Below are 14,882 nucleotides of genomic sequence, written 5' to 3' on the forward strand. Positions count from 1 at the left end.
AAAAAATAAGTATCATTCAGATGACGTACGGAACAGTATGACAAAGATGAAGAATGTACGTTGGTGGTGTATTATGGGGGAAACTGCTGTAAACACTAGCAATGGCATCGGTCCAACCCTGAGTTTTTTTTTTTTTTTTTTTTTACATTTACAGTGTGTATATACCGATGGTTTTGAAGTGCGCTGGATGTACTTCAGGTGATTTTTTTTTTTTTAAGAAATTCATATGCAGAGAGGAATAGTATAGCTTTGGACTTGCATACGCCTGTGACTCAATCGCGGCTGAATAAAAACTTCTGGTGTTGGCCTGAACATTAGCGTTGTCCTGTACATGAGGGGATTAATGGTGACAGCGTTAACTCTGTACTTGTAGCTAAATGAAATAGCCTGGTTGATGAAGGCTATACATAAAACTCCTCACGTTTGAAAAAAGACTTATCAAGCGGAACTCGCCTAACACTCAGGAGAACCCAGTCACTGAGGACCGAGCCGAGATATTCAGGAAGTGGCAGAGGAGCACCAGGGTGAAACCATTTTGTACAGTTTGAATTAAACTTTTTTGTCCTATATTGTTCATAAATTTTCTATGATGGGTAGACTAGTTTAGTTTTGACTTATGCATCTACAGTTCTTTCTTGTAATATAGCGACGTATTGTAGGTGGACTGGAGATTTCGTAGCAAATCATCCTCAGCGGTTTATTTTACAGATCACACATCAGTATCATCCTGTATGTACTGATGTGCTGTATGCTGATAAAAAAATATGGGTACAGTAGAATGTTTAGGCGTAATTAGCTAAATAAATCGGTCAGGAAGATGTGCTACGAAGCTTCCTATGTCACCTGGAATAAGGGCCATAGTGAAATACCTACTGATAATAACTGGCGGGAAGCTGCCGTACCGCATGTTTTGTAAATATTATGTGAATAGCTGTTATGTGCACTTAGGTACAAAAGTTCGCTTAACATTTCAGTTCTTCTGCCTCTCAGTTTCCTCAGCTGGTTAATATTCCAAAGCTGAGTGAGGCTTGATATGAATCTCTGCCCATAAATAAATCTCTTTGATAGACGACGATTTGTCAGGGAGAAAAGTGACTAATATACTCCAAGTGTGAAACAGGAACAGTGGAATAGTAGGCAATCTTTTGAGCCTGAGTGAATCATTAATCTAGTGTAAAATCTTTGATAAGGAATTGTATCAAAAAAAAAAAAAAAAAGTATTTTTAAAGCCTTAATTCTTATCCCGAAAAAAAAATCAGTTATATCCTGAGAGAGAGAGAGAGAGAGAGAGAGAGAGAGAGAGAGAGAGAGAGAGAGAGAGAGATCTTTTTCTTACTTAAACCCCCGTTTCTAAAAAGCAACATGGTCATATTGTGAATAATTTACGGGAAGAGGCGAGAGATGTTCGTTTGTTTACACTGGGTTCCTGTCAGCCCTGTTCTGTCTATCCCACCTTTAGCTTCATATCTGGTTGTTCGTGGTGAATAAAACTCAGGTATAATAGGAGATTCAAGCAGGTACAAAAATCTTGTTTTTTGCACAAAAAATGCCATTTTCAGAAAAATTGGCTACTACTTACTTCCTTATTGGCAGTATGCTCCTTTTATGAGATTTCCTAGTTCACTTTTCAGGCCGAAATTCCACAAAAAAACGAGTTCAGATAAAATGCAACGTACTGAAAGAGGATTGAAACGCCCCTAGACTTTACTACCCACCTATTCCCTCCCTGAACTATACTACCTACCGAACCAGAGCATTTTAAGGAAAAGTCTTGGATACAATTTTCAGATAAAGTTCAGATCTCTTAGTACCTTCATTTTCGGGCTAAATATCTCCATTTCTACCTATTTTCCCGTGAAGATATCATGATGAGACCTAGCCCACGGGACAGGGAACTGAAAAATAGGGAATACTGGCTAAACAGACATCCGTGTTGCTTATTTCTGCTCTAAAATGAACAGTTCTCGAGATATTTGCAGTTTTGTGTTTTCATACATAATTTGGCCTGAATCTTAACATGTATGGCATTCATCGGCAGTTGAGTGGAATTTGAGGAATGGACGATCCTTAGAGTTTACAAAAGTTTCTTTCTCCTCATGCAGTACCAGCCACTTCCCTCTCCAGTGCCGGCTCTTCCTCCTCTAGTGCCAGCTTCTTCCTTCTCCAGTGCCAACCCTTTCCTCTTCCAGTTCCAGCCTTTTCCTCGTCCATTGCCAGCTTCTTCCTCCTCCATTGTCAGCCTCTTCCTCTTCCAGAGCCAACCTCTTCCATCTCAAATGCCAACCTCTTCTACATCTAGTGCCAACTTGTTCTTCGTCCAGTGCCAGCTTCCTCCTCGTCTAGTGCCAGTCTCTTCGTCATTCAGTTTCAGCCTCTTCCTCCTCCAGTGCCAGTCTCTTCCTATTCCAGTGCCAGCCTATTCCTCGACCAGTGCTAGTCTCTTCCTCCTCAGTGCCAGCTTCTTCCTCCTAAAGTGACTGGTTCCTCCCTCTCCAGTGCCAATCTCTTCCTCCTCCAGTGCCAGTCCTTTCCCTTTCCAGTGCCAACCTCTTTCATCTCAAGTGCCAACCTCTTCCTCGTTCATTGCCAACCAGTTCCTCTTCCAGTGCCAGATTCTCCCTCCTTTAGTGCCAGCCCTTTCCTCATCCTCCAGTGCCAGCTTTTTTCCTCGTCCAGTGCTAGCCTCTTTCTTCTCCAGTGCTAGCCTCTTTCTTCTCCAGTGCCAGGCTTTTCCTGCCAACTCCTTTTTCCTCCATTGCCACCTCCTGCTTCCAACAATGCCAACCCTTTTTTTCCTTCATTGCCAATCTAAGCTTCCGACAGTGCCAAACCGTTGCTAGCCTCTTCCTCTTCCAAAGCCAGCCACTTCCTCCTCCGATGCAAGCCTCCTCCTCCTGCAGCGCCAGTCTCTTTCTCCTCCAGTGCCAGCCTTTCCCTCGTCCAGTGGCAGCCTCATTCTCTTCCTGTGCCAGCCTTTTCCTTTTCCAGTGCCTGGGTCTTCCCTCTTCAGTACCAACCTGTTCCTTTCCAGTGCCAGCCTCTTCCTCATATATTGCCAACCTTTTCCTCATCCAGTGCCAACCTCTTCCTTCTCCAGTGTCAGACCCTTCATCTTATCATGCCAACTCCTTCTTCCTCCAGTGTCTACCCTTGCTTCCGACAGTGCCAACCCGTTTTCCTCCGGTGCTAACCCTTGCTTCCGACAGTGCCAACCCCTTTTTCCTTCAGTGCCAACCCTTGCTTCCGATAGTGCCAACCTGTTTTTCCTCCAGTGCCAACCTCTGTTTCCAACAGTGCCAAACTTTTTCTCTTCCAGTGCAAACCCATGCTTCCGACAGCGCCAACCCGTTTTTCCTCCAGTGCCTACTCCTCCTTCCGAACTTTCCAACTCCTTCCAGTTCCAGCTTTTCTTTACCAGTGCCAACCTCTTCCATCTCCAGTACCAGACCCTTCCTCTAACCCTGCCAACTCCTTTTTCCTCCATTGCCACCTCCTGCTTCCAACAATGCCAACCCTTTTTTTCCTTCATTGCCAATCCAAGCTTCCGACAGTGCCAAACCGTTTTTCAACCAGTGCCAATTTCTGCTTCTGACAGTGCCAACCTGTTTTTCCTCCAGTGCCAACCCTTGCTTCTGACAGTGCCTGCCCCTTTTTCCTTCATTTTCAACTCTTGCTTCCAACAGTGCCAACCTCTTTTTCCTCCAGTGCCAACCCTTGCTTCCAACAGTGCCAACCCTTTTTTCCTTCAATGCAACCCTTGTTTCCGACAGTGCCAACCTTTGCTTCTGATGGTGCCAATCCATTTTTCTTCCAGTGCCAGCCATTGTTTCCAACAGTGCCAACCTGTTTTTCCTCCAGTGCCAACCTCGCTTCCGACAGTGCCAACCCCTTTTTTCTTCAGTGCCGACCCCTTTTTTCCTTCCGTGCCCACCTCTTTTTCCTCCAGTGCCAACCCTTGCTTCCAACAGGGCCAACCCGTTTTTCCCCCAGTGCCTACTCCACCTTCCGACCTTTCCAACTCCTTCCAGTGCCGGTCTCTTCCTCTACCAGCGCCAGCCTCTTCCTTCTCCAGTGCCAGACCCTTCCTCTCACCGTGCCAACTCCATCTTCCTACATTGCCAACCCATGCTTCAGAAAGTGCCAACCCCTTTATCCGTCAGTGTCAACCCTTGCTTTCGACAGTGCCAACTCCTTTTTCCTTCAGTGCCAACCCCTTCTTCCTCCAGTGCCAACCTTTTCTTCCTCCAGTGCCAACCCTTGCTTCCAACAGTGCCAACCCTTTCTTCCACCAGTGCCAACCCTTGCTTCCGACAGTGTCAACACGTTTTTCTTCCAGTGACTACTCCTTCTTCCGACCTTTCCAACTCCTTCTTCCAGTGCCAGCCTCTTCCTCTACCAATGCCAGCCTCTTCCTCTACCAATGCCAACCTCTTCCTTCTCCAGTGCCAGACCATAGCCCTTACCCTGCCAACTTCTTCTCCCTCCAGTGCCACCCCCTGCTTCCGACAGTGCCACCCCTTGCTTCCGATAGTACCAACCCTTTCTTCCTCCAGTGCCAACTCTTGCTTCCGACAGTGCCAACCCGTTTTTCCTCCCGTGCCTACTCCTCTTTCCGGCCCTTCCAACTCCTAATCCAGTGCCAGCCTCTTCCTTTAACAGTGCCAGCTTCCTCCTTCTCCTGTGTCAGACCCTTCCTTTTACCATGCCAACTTCTTTTTCCTTCAGTGCCAACACTTGTTTAGGCGGTGCAAACCCGTTTTTCCTCCAGTGTCAACCCATGCTTCCGACAGTGCCAACCTCATTTTCTTTCAGTACCAACCTTTGCTTCCGACAGTGCTAACCCCTATTTCCTCCAGTGCCAACCTCTTCCTTCTCCAGTGCCAGACCCTTCCTCTTACCGTGCCAACTCCTTCTTCCTCCAATGCCAACCCCTGCTTCTGACAGTGATAACCCCTGTTTCATTCAGTGCCAACCCTTGCTTCCGACAGTGCCAACCTGTTTTTCCTCCAGTGCCAGCCCTTGCTTCCGAAAGTGCCAACTCGTTTTTTTTCCTGTGCTAACCTCTGCTTCTGACAGTGCCAACCACTTTTTCCTTCAGTACTAACTCTTGCTTCTGACAATGTCAACCCATTTTTCCTCCAGTGCCAACCTTTGCTTTCGACAGTGCCAACCTCTTTCTCCTTCAGTGCCAACCCTTCATTCTAACAGTGTCAACCCGTTTATCCTGCAGTGCCAACTTCTGCTTCTGACAGTGCCAACCATTTTTTCCTCCTCTGTCAACCCTTGCTTCCAACAGTGCCAACCCGTTTTTCCTCCATTGTCAACCTCCGCTTCCAACAGTGCCAACCCTTTCATCCACCAGTGCCAACCCTTGCTTCTGACAGGGCCAAGCCATTTTTCCTCCAGTGGCTACTCCTTCCGACCTTTCTAACTCCTTCCAATGCCAGCCTCTTCCTTCTCCAGTGCCAGACCCTGCCTCATACCGTGCCAACTGCTTCTTCCTCCACCAACTTCTGCTTCCGACAGTGCCACCCCTTGCTTCCTACAATGCCACCTTTGCTTCCAACGGTGCCACCCCTTGATCCCGACAGTGCCAACCCTTGCTTCCGACAGTGCTTACGCCTTGTTTTGGCCTTTCCAACTCCTTCTTCTAGTGCCCGCCTCTTTCTTTACCAGTGTCAACTTCCTCCTTCGCCAGTGCCAGACCCTTCCTCCTACCACGCCAACTTCTTTTTGATTCAGTGTCAACCCTTGTTTAGGACAGTGCCAAACCGTTTCTCCTCTAGTGTCGACTCATGCTTACGACAGTGCCAACTCCTTTTTCCTCCAGTGCCAACCCCTGCTTATAACAGTGCCAACCACTTTTTCCTCCAGTGCCAACCCCTGCTTATAACAGTGCCAACCACTTTTTCCTCCAGTGCCAACCCATTTTCCTTCACTGCCAAACCTTGCTTCCGACAGTGCTAACCCGTTTCTCCTCCATGCCAAACTCTACTTCTGACAGTGCCAACCTTTTCTTCCTCCAGTGCCAACTTGTCTTCCGACAGTGCCAACCCGTTTTTCCTCCAGTGCCTACTACTCCTTTCGACCTTTCCAACCCCTTCTTCCACGGTCAGTCTCTTCCTCTACCAGTACCAACATCTTCCTGCTCCAGTACCAGACCCTTCCTCTTATGGTCCCAACTCCTTCTTCCTCCAGTGCCAACCCTTACTTCCCACAGTGCCAACCGCTTTTCCTCCAGTGCCTACTCCTCCTTCCGACCTTTCCAAATCCTCTTCCAGTGCCAGCATCTTCCTCTACCAGTGTCAAACTCTTCCTTCTTCAGTGCCAGACCCTCTTACTGTGCAGGCCCCTTTTTCCTTCAGTGCCAACGCTTGCTCCTGACAGTGCCAACCCCTTCTCCTCCAGTGCCAATCCTTGCATCCGATAGTGTCAACCCCTTTTTCCTTCAGTGCCAACCTTTGCTTCCAACAGTGCCAACCCGTTTCTCCTCCAGTGCCTACTCCTCCTTCCGATATTTCCAACTCCTTCTTCCAGTGCCAGCCTCTTCCCCTATCAGTGCCAATCTCTTCCTTCTCCAGTGTCAGACCCTGACCCTTCCTTTTACCGTGCCAGTTCCATCTTCCTCCAATGTCAACCCCTGCTTCCGAAAGTGCCAACCCTTTTTCCTCCAGTGTCAACCCTTGCTTCTGACAGTGTCAACTCCTTTTTCCTTCAGTGCCATTGCCTTTTTCCTTCAGTACCAACCTTTCCTTCCAACAGTGCAAACCCCTTCTTCCTCCAGTGCCAACCCTTGCGTCCAACAGTGTCAACCTGTTTTTCCTCCACTGCCTACTCCACCTCCCGACCTTTCCAACTCCTTCCAGAGCCAGCATCTTCCTCCACCAGTGCCAATCTCTTCCTTCTCCAGTGCCAGACTCTTCCTCCTACCCTGCCAACTCCATCTTCCTCCAGTGCCAACCCCTGCTTCCGATATTGCCAACCCCTTTTTTCTTCAGTGCCAACCCTTGTCTCCGACAGTGCCAACCTCTTTTCCTCAAGTGCCTACTCCACCTTCCGACCTTTCTAACTCCTTCTTCCAGTGCCAGCCTCTTCCTCTACCAGTGTCATCCTCTTCCATCTCCAGTGCCAGACTCTTCCTCTCACCATGCCAACTCCATCTTCCTCCATTGCAAACCCCTGCTTCCGAAAGTGCCAACTTTTTTTTCTTCAGGGTCAACTTTTGCTTCCGACAGTACCAACTCCTTTTTCCTTCAGTATTAACCCTTGCTTCCGAGAGTGCCAATCCTTTCATCCTTCAGTGCCAACCTTTGCTTCTCACAGTGCCAAACCATTTTGCCTGAAGTGCCTACTCCTCCTTCCGACCTTTCCAACTCCTTCTTCCAGTGCCAGCCTCTTCCTTCTCCAGTGCCAGACCCTTCCTCTTACAGTGCCAATTCCATCTTCGTCCATTGCCAACACCTGCTTCCAAAAGTGCCAACCTCTTTTTCCCCCAGTGTCATCCCTTGATTCCGACAGTGCCAACCCTTTTTCCTTCAGTACCAACCCGTGCTTAGGACAGTGTCAACCCCTTTTTCCTTCAGTGCTAACCTTTGCATCTGACAGTGCCAACCCATTTATCCTCCAGTGCCAACCTCTGCTTTTGACAGTGCCAACTCCTTTTTTCTTCAGTGCCAACCCTTGCTTCCGACAGTGGTAACCCCTTCTTCCTCCAGTGCCAACCCTTGCTTCCTCCAGTGCCAACCCGTTTTTCCTCCAGGTCCTACTTCTCCTTCTGACTTTCCAACCCCTTCTTCCAGTGTAAGCCTCCTCCTCTACCAGTGTCAACCTATTCCTTCTCCACTGCCAGACCCTTCCTCTTACCGTGCCAACTCCATATTCCTCCAGTGCCAACCCTTGCTTTTGACAGTGCCACCTCTTTTTCCCTTCAGTGCCAACCCTTGCTTCAGACAGTGCCAGCCAGTTATTCCTCCAGTGCCAGCCCTTGCTTCCGACAGTGCCAACCAGTTTTTCCTCCAGTGCCAACCTCTGCTTCCGACAGTGCCAACCCTTTCTTCTTTCAGTGCTAATCCTTGTTTTCGACAGTGCCAACCCGTTTTTCCTCCAATGCCAACTCCTCCTGACTTTTCCAACTCCTTCTTCTAGTGCCAGCCTCTTCCTCTACCAGTGCCAACATCTTCCTCCTCCAGTGCCAGGCCCTAACTCTTACCATGCCAGCTCCATCTTCCTCCAGTGCCAATCCCTGCTTTCGACAATGCCAACCCTTTTTCCTTCAGTACCAACCCTCGCTTCCGAGAGTGAAAACCCCTTCTTCCCCCAGTGCCAAGCCTTGCTTCCAACAGTGCCAACCGTTTTTCCACCAGTGACTACTCCTCCTTCCGGCTTTTCCAACTCCTTCCAGTGCCAGCCTCTCCTCTACCAGTGCCAACCTCTTCCTTCTCCAGTTCCAGCCTCTCCTCTACCAGTGCCAACCTCTTCCTTCTCCAGTGCCAGACCCATTCTGTCACCCTGCCAACTCCTTCTTCCTTCAGCTCAACCCTTGCTTCAGACAGTGCCAACTCCATTTTCCCTCATTACTAACCCTTGCTTCCTCCAGTGCCAACCCCTTCTTCCTCCAGTGCCAACCCTTGCTTCCTCCAGTGCCAACCCATTTTTCCTTCATTGCCAACCCTTGCTTCTGACAGTTCCAACCCGTTTCTCTTCCAGTGCCAACCTCTGCTCGTAACAGTGCCAATCCATTCTTCCTCCAGTGCTAACCCGTTTTTCCTCCAGTGCCTTCTCCTCCTCCCGACCTTACAAGTCCTTCTTCCAGTGCCAGCCTTTTCCTCTACCAGTGCCAACCTTTTCCTTCTCTACTTCCAAAAGTGCCAACCCCTTTTTCCTCCAGTGTCAACCCTTGCTTTCAACAATGTCAACCTCTTTTTCCTCCATTGCTAACCCTTGCTTCCGTTAGTGCCAACCCCATTTTCCTTCATTGCCAACATCTTTTTCCTTCAGTGTAAACCCTTTTTTCCGACAGTGCCAGCTCTCTCTTCCTCCAGTGCCAACCCTTGCTTCCGACAGTGCCAACCCGTTTTTCCTCCATTGCCAACTCCTCCTTCCGACCTTTCCAACTCCTTCTTCCAGTGCCAGTCTCTTCCTCTAACAGTGCCAACCTCTTCCTTCTCCAGTGCCAGACCCTACCTCTTACTGTACCAACTCCTTCTTCCTCAAGTGCCAACCTCTTCTTCCGACAGTGCGACCCCTTTCTTCCGACAGTGCCAACCCGTTTTTCCTCCAGAGCCAAACTCTGCTTCCAACAGTGCCAACCCTTTTTCCCTCCGGCGCCAACCCTTGCTTCTGACAGTGCCAATCCGTTTTTCCTCCTGTGCATACTCCTCCTTCTGGCCTTTCCAACTCCTTCTTCCATTGCAAGCCTCTTCATTTACCAGTGCCAACTTCTCCCTTTTCCAGTGCCAGACCCATCCTCTTACTATGCCAACCTCTTTTTCCCTCAGTGCCAACACTTGCTTAGGAAAGTGACAACCCGTTTTCCCTTCAGTGCCAACCCTTGCTTCCAACAGTGCGAACCCCTTTCTCCTTCACTGCCAACCCTTGCTTCCGACAGTGCCAACCTATTTTTCCTCCAGTGCCAACTTTTACTCAAGTGCCAACCCATGCTTCCAACCGTGCCAACCTCTTTCTCCTTCATTGCCAACCCTTGCTTCCGACAGTGCCAACCAGTTTTTCCTCCAGTGCCAACCTTTGCTTCCAACAATGCCAACTCCTTTATCCTTCAGTGCCAACCCTTTCTTCCTCCAGTGCCAAACTTTTCTTCCTCCAGTGCCAACCTTTTCTTCCTCCAGTGCCAACCCCTATTTCCTTCATTGCCAACCCTTGCTTAGGACAGTGCCAATGCGTTTTTCCTCCAGTGTCAACTCTTGTTTCTGACAGTGCCAAAAAGTTTATCCTCCAGTACCGACGTCTGCTTCCGACAGTGCAAAACCCTTTCTCCTTCAGTGCCAACCCTTGCTTCCTAGACTGCCAACCCGTTTTTCCTTCAGTGCCAACCTTTGCTTCTGACAGTGTCAGTCCTTTTTTCCTCCATTGCCAACCTCAGCTTCTGACAGTGCCAACTCCTTTTTCCTTCAGTGCCATCTCTTGCTTTAGACAGTGGCAACCTATTTTTCCCCCAGTGCCAACCCGTTTTTCCTCCAGTGCCAACCTCTTCCTTCTCCAGTGCCAAACCCTTCCTCTTATGGTGCCAACTCCTTCTTCCTCCAGTGCCAACCCCTGCATCTGACAGTGCCAATCCTTTCTTCCTCCAGTGCCAACCCTTGCTTCCAATAGGCTCAACCCGTTTTTCCTCCAATGCCTATTCCTCCTTCCTAACTTTCCAACTCCTTCTTCCAGTGCCAGCCTCTACCTCTACCAGTGCCAACCTCTTCCTTCTCTAATGCCAGACCCTTCCTCTTACTGTGCCAACTCCATCTTCTTCCATTGCCAACCCCTTCTTCCTCCAGTGCCAACCCTTGCTTCCAACAGCATCAACTCCTTATTCTTTCAGTGCCAACCATTGTTTCCAACAGTTCCAACCTGTTTTTCCTCCAGTGCCAACGTCTGCATCTGACAGTGCCAACCCGTTTTTCCTCCAGTGCCAACCCTTGCTTCTGATAGTGCCCATTTCTTTTACCTTCAGTGCCAACCATTGCTTTCAACAGTGTCAACCCGTTCTTCCTCCAATGCCAACCTATGCTTCCGACGTGCCAACTTCTTTTTCCACCAGTGGCAATCCTTGATTCCGACAGTGCCAACTCGGTTTTCCTAGAGTGCCAACCTCTGCTTCCGACAGTGCAAACCCTTGCTTCTGACACTGCCAACCCTTTTTCCTTCAGTGCCAACCCTTGCTTCCGACAGTGCCAACCCATTCTTCCACCAGTGCCAACCCTTGCTTCCGACAGTGCCAACCCATTTTTTCTCCAATGCCAACCCTTGGTTCAGACAGTGCCAACCCGTTTTTCCTGCAGTGCCTACTCCACCTTCCGACCTTTCCAACTCTTTCTTCCAGTTCCAGCCTCTTCTTTCACCAGTGCCAACCTTTTCCTTCTCCAGTGCCAGACCCATAATCTTACTGTGCCAACTTCATCATCCTCCAGTTCCAACATCGTCTCTTCGTGCGTGTTGGGTTTCGTGTTCTCAGGCCAGATTATGGCTGAAAACACAAAACTGCAAATATCTCGAAAACGGTGCGTTTTAGAGCAAAACTGAGCGGCGGAGGCGGCCGTTTAATCAATCTACCCTATTTTTTGCTGCTCTATCCCGTGAGCTAGGTCTCATCACGATACCTACACAGAGAATAGGTCAAAATGGGTCACGTTTTTTAAATCTGGCATTTCTGAACGAGATATTGAGCCCAAAGGACGAGTGGTAATAGATCTGGCCTTTATTTAAAAATGGTATCCTTTACTTTTCCTGTAAATGCTGGGGTTCGATGGGTATAATAGGGAGAAACCTCCTGAGAAGTAAAGTCTACGGGTTTTTCACTACTCTTTCCAGATTTTTTTGATGGATCTGACATCGTCTCTTCGTGCGTGATGGGTTGGGTGTTCTCAGGCCAGATTATGGATGAAAGCACAAAACTGCAAATATCTCGAAAACGGTGCGTTTTAGAGCAAAACTGAGCGGCCTCTTACCGTTTTCATCCATAATCTGGCCTGAGAACACCCAACCCAACACGCACGAAGAGACGATGTCAGATCCATCAAAAAAATCTGGAAAGAGTAGTGAAAAACCCGTAGACTTTACTTCTCAGGCGGTTTCTCCCTATTATACCCATCGAACCCCAGCATTTACAGGAAAAGTAAAGGATACCATTTTTAAATAAAGGCCAGATCTATTACCACTCGTCCTTTGGGCTCAATATCTCGTTCAGAAATGCCAGATTTAAAAAACGTGACCCATTTTGACCTATTCTCTGTGTAGATATCGTGATGAGACCTAGCTCACGGGATAGAGCAGCAAAAAATAGGGTAGATTGATTAAACGGCCGCCTCCGCCGCTCAGTTTTGCTCTAAAACGCACCGTTTTCGAGATATTTGCAGTTTTGTGTTTTCAGCCATAATCTGGCCAGCGACCAAACACGCAAGACATGGACGGCGAGGTGGGCTTTGAGGAGTGGTCGATCCTTTTTTTGTTTATAATTCCTTTCTTTTTATGCAGTACCAGCCCGAACCTCCTCCACTGCTGGCCTCTTTCTCCTTCAGTCGCATCCCCTCCCTCCTCCAGTGTCAACCTTTTCCTTTCCCACTGCCCAGCTCTTCCTTCTCTGAATCACTGCCTTGTATGCTCGGACAAAGTAGCCTAACCCCGAGTCCCTTCCTTTGCTCATGGGACTAGATGATGGAAAAAAGGATGAAATGAAACAATAAAAATATTATCACTATAATTTATTGGTGACTGACTGTAATTTTTAACAATCCTCCAGTGTAACTGTCCAGTGTTTTACACAGCACTGCCCACTAAGTTCCCTCAGAAAAAATAAGAGAAAAGAATCAGAAATACTAAACTGACACTGGAATATGGGTTACACCGACACTGATGTCGGTATAATTTAGTTCGTTTATCTTGGCTCATTTTGTTTTCTTTTATAGCTTATCTCAAGTAGTTAAATGGCTGGAAAAAAAAAAAAAAAACAATACTATGGCTCTGCACCCGTTCCACAGCACCTTTTCATGACTAGCATCGTATTCTGGTGTTATTCTACTCCTACCTCTCAGGAATCAATATGCAGAGATGTCAGTTTTAGGCCAAGTTAAAATGAGAAGATTATGGCACGTCCTATTGTTAGTATGAAAAAAAAATAATGTCTGTAGGAATTATGAAGTGCTTTACTACTATGATTATTCTATGACGTGAAGAATTACAACAGTCTCCAGCAACTTCTGGGGAGTATTTAGCTGGCTTTGGTACTAGCTTTGGCTTTCACTCTACAGAAAACATCAGCTGCATCATGGCCTATCTCAGTGTGTGGAATCCTTAAGATGGAACATAGCTTCATTGATTTTAACTTAGTAATTGACTGAGTATATAGTTACGAGAAGGTCCAGGATCAACAGTTTAACAGTCAGCTCCCTTTCCTAGCTCATATTTCTTTTTCCTATAACAGAAAGAGAGACACGAACATTTTGCACGTCCTTATCTCCCCTGCATTAATAATGGTTACAAAGGAAAATTACAGTGTTATTAAGATCTGTTTCAGCAAGGACAAGATGAGAATGGGACAGTCTCCTTGTTTGTTGTTTCTACAAAATCAAATTTGGGTTACGATTTCGTGAATTCGGTACAGGCTGGGCCAAAGTAGTATTTTCCTCAAGAAGCACATTTTCTGCAAGTAGGTATAACCATCAACTGAACATTTTTCAGGAGTGTGAAATCAAGAAAGCAATTTTCCATTACATTCTACCTAACATCAAGGAAGAGTCCTAAGACTGATGGACATTTTCGAACTGGACGAGAAGATCCACAGATCCACTCAGCTCAGCTGACAGCCAGATGTAGTCAGACTGGATGGCTGATTTGACTGGTATCCAATGAGACTCATTCCAACCTCATAACTTTGGCTCAGAATTTCTTGCAACCATGACTTAGTATTCAATTTGTGGGAGAGGTCCATTCCCATCAGGTAAAAACAATCCGACTATTTTTTTGGCTCTAATATTACATGCGGTCTGGCAAGATAAATTAAATGGCTTGCACTTGCCACATAATCTTACCCTAACGTCATTAAATACATCTCTACAGACAGTACAAAATCTACAGTTACTGGAATCTAACAGCTGGTGCAGTAAAAGTCGTACTATAAAAACTGAGACCATGTGTATAGGTCCTTAATTTGTGTCGGTGGCTTATGGAAAACCTACAATTGTTAGAAGTGACCAGCATGCATCCAATATTGCAGAGTTCAATCAGCAAAGTTATAGTAACGCCAAACATCTGTCATCACCGGTTTTCAGAACTTCTACAAAAATAGGATCGTGTTCACAACTTCACACCCTCAGTTATAATTACAGTACACTCATAATCTTAATTTCTCACTTTTTTTGACGTTCTTATTTGCAGCTAAGCCCAAAGTAAATTACAGAAGAATCATTTATGCATGTCCCTGTGTTATCTTTAATACTGATCTACTAGTTTCCTCTAATTTGCAGTACTAACTGCATGGAAATAATTCATATTGTTTTGAAATCCATCCTTGAGTAACACAGGGAATAGTCTATATAGCATAACGTCTTGTGTGTATATGTTACAGGGACTTTGTTTAACCAGTGATTTCATGAAATCGCTAGGGTATTCGTGAACCTAACCTAACAGCAGCCCAAATTAACTTAACCTTAGTTAACGTATCCTAATTTACACTCATTTCACAAATTCCCCAGGGATTTCATGAAATCACTTGTTACACAAATTCCCTGTAACAGATACAACTCTTTTCTAACTCCTTGAAATCATGAACTTTTCAGGTGCGTTTTCGAACTACACACAATAAAAACAGGATTGAGATTTACAATCTAAATGCCTATGTACATGGATTATCATCTTCTGTATTTACAGTTCTTTTAATTTTGACTTTTTTCCTTTATTTCCATCGTGACTTCCGTGATATAGCCAGATTCTCACATCTAAAATGTCTGTAACCAGCGGAGACAGGACACAGTCCAAAGAACGAATGTAACATAGCGCATTATCGATTTATCTACAGTTCTTTCTATTTCCGGCACTCTTGACTTTGGGGCTTATCCTCCATTGCCCAAATTGATTATAGCTTGGGGTGGAAAGAGTTACTAAAGGGGGACGATTATTGTAATACCTGTGATCTACATATCTACACATCTGCTGGCTCATTT

This window comes from Coenobita brevimanus, chromosome 64, assembly GCF_032717465.1.
Source record: "Coenobita brevimanus isolate Jiangsu-jjx chromosome 64, ASM3271746v2, whole genome shotgun sequence".
NCBI classification, from domain to species: domain Eukaryota; kingdom Metazoa; phylum Arthropoda; class Malacostraca; order Decapoda; family Coenobitidae; genus Coenobita; species Coenobita brevimanus.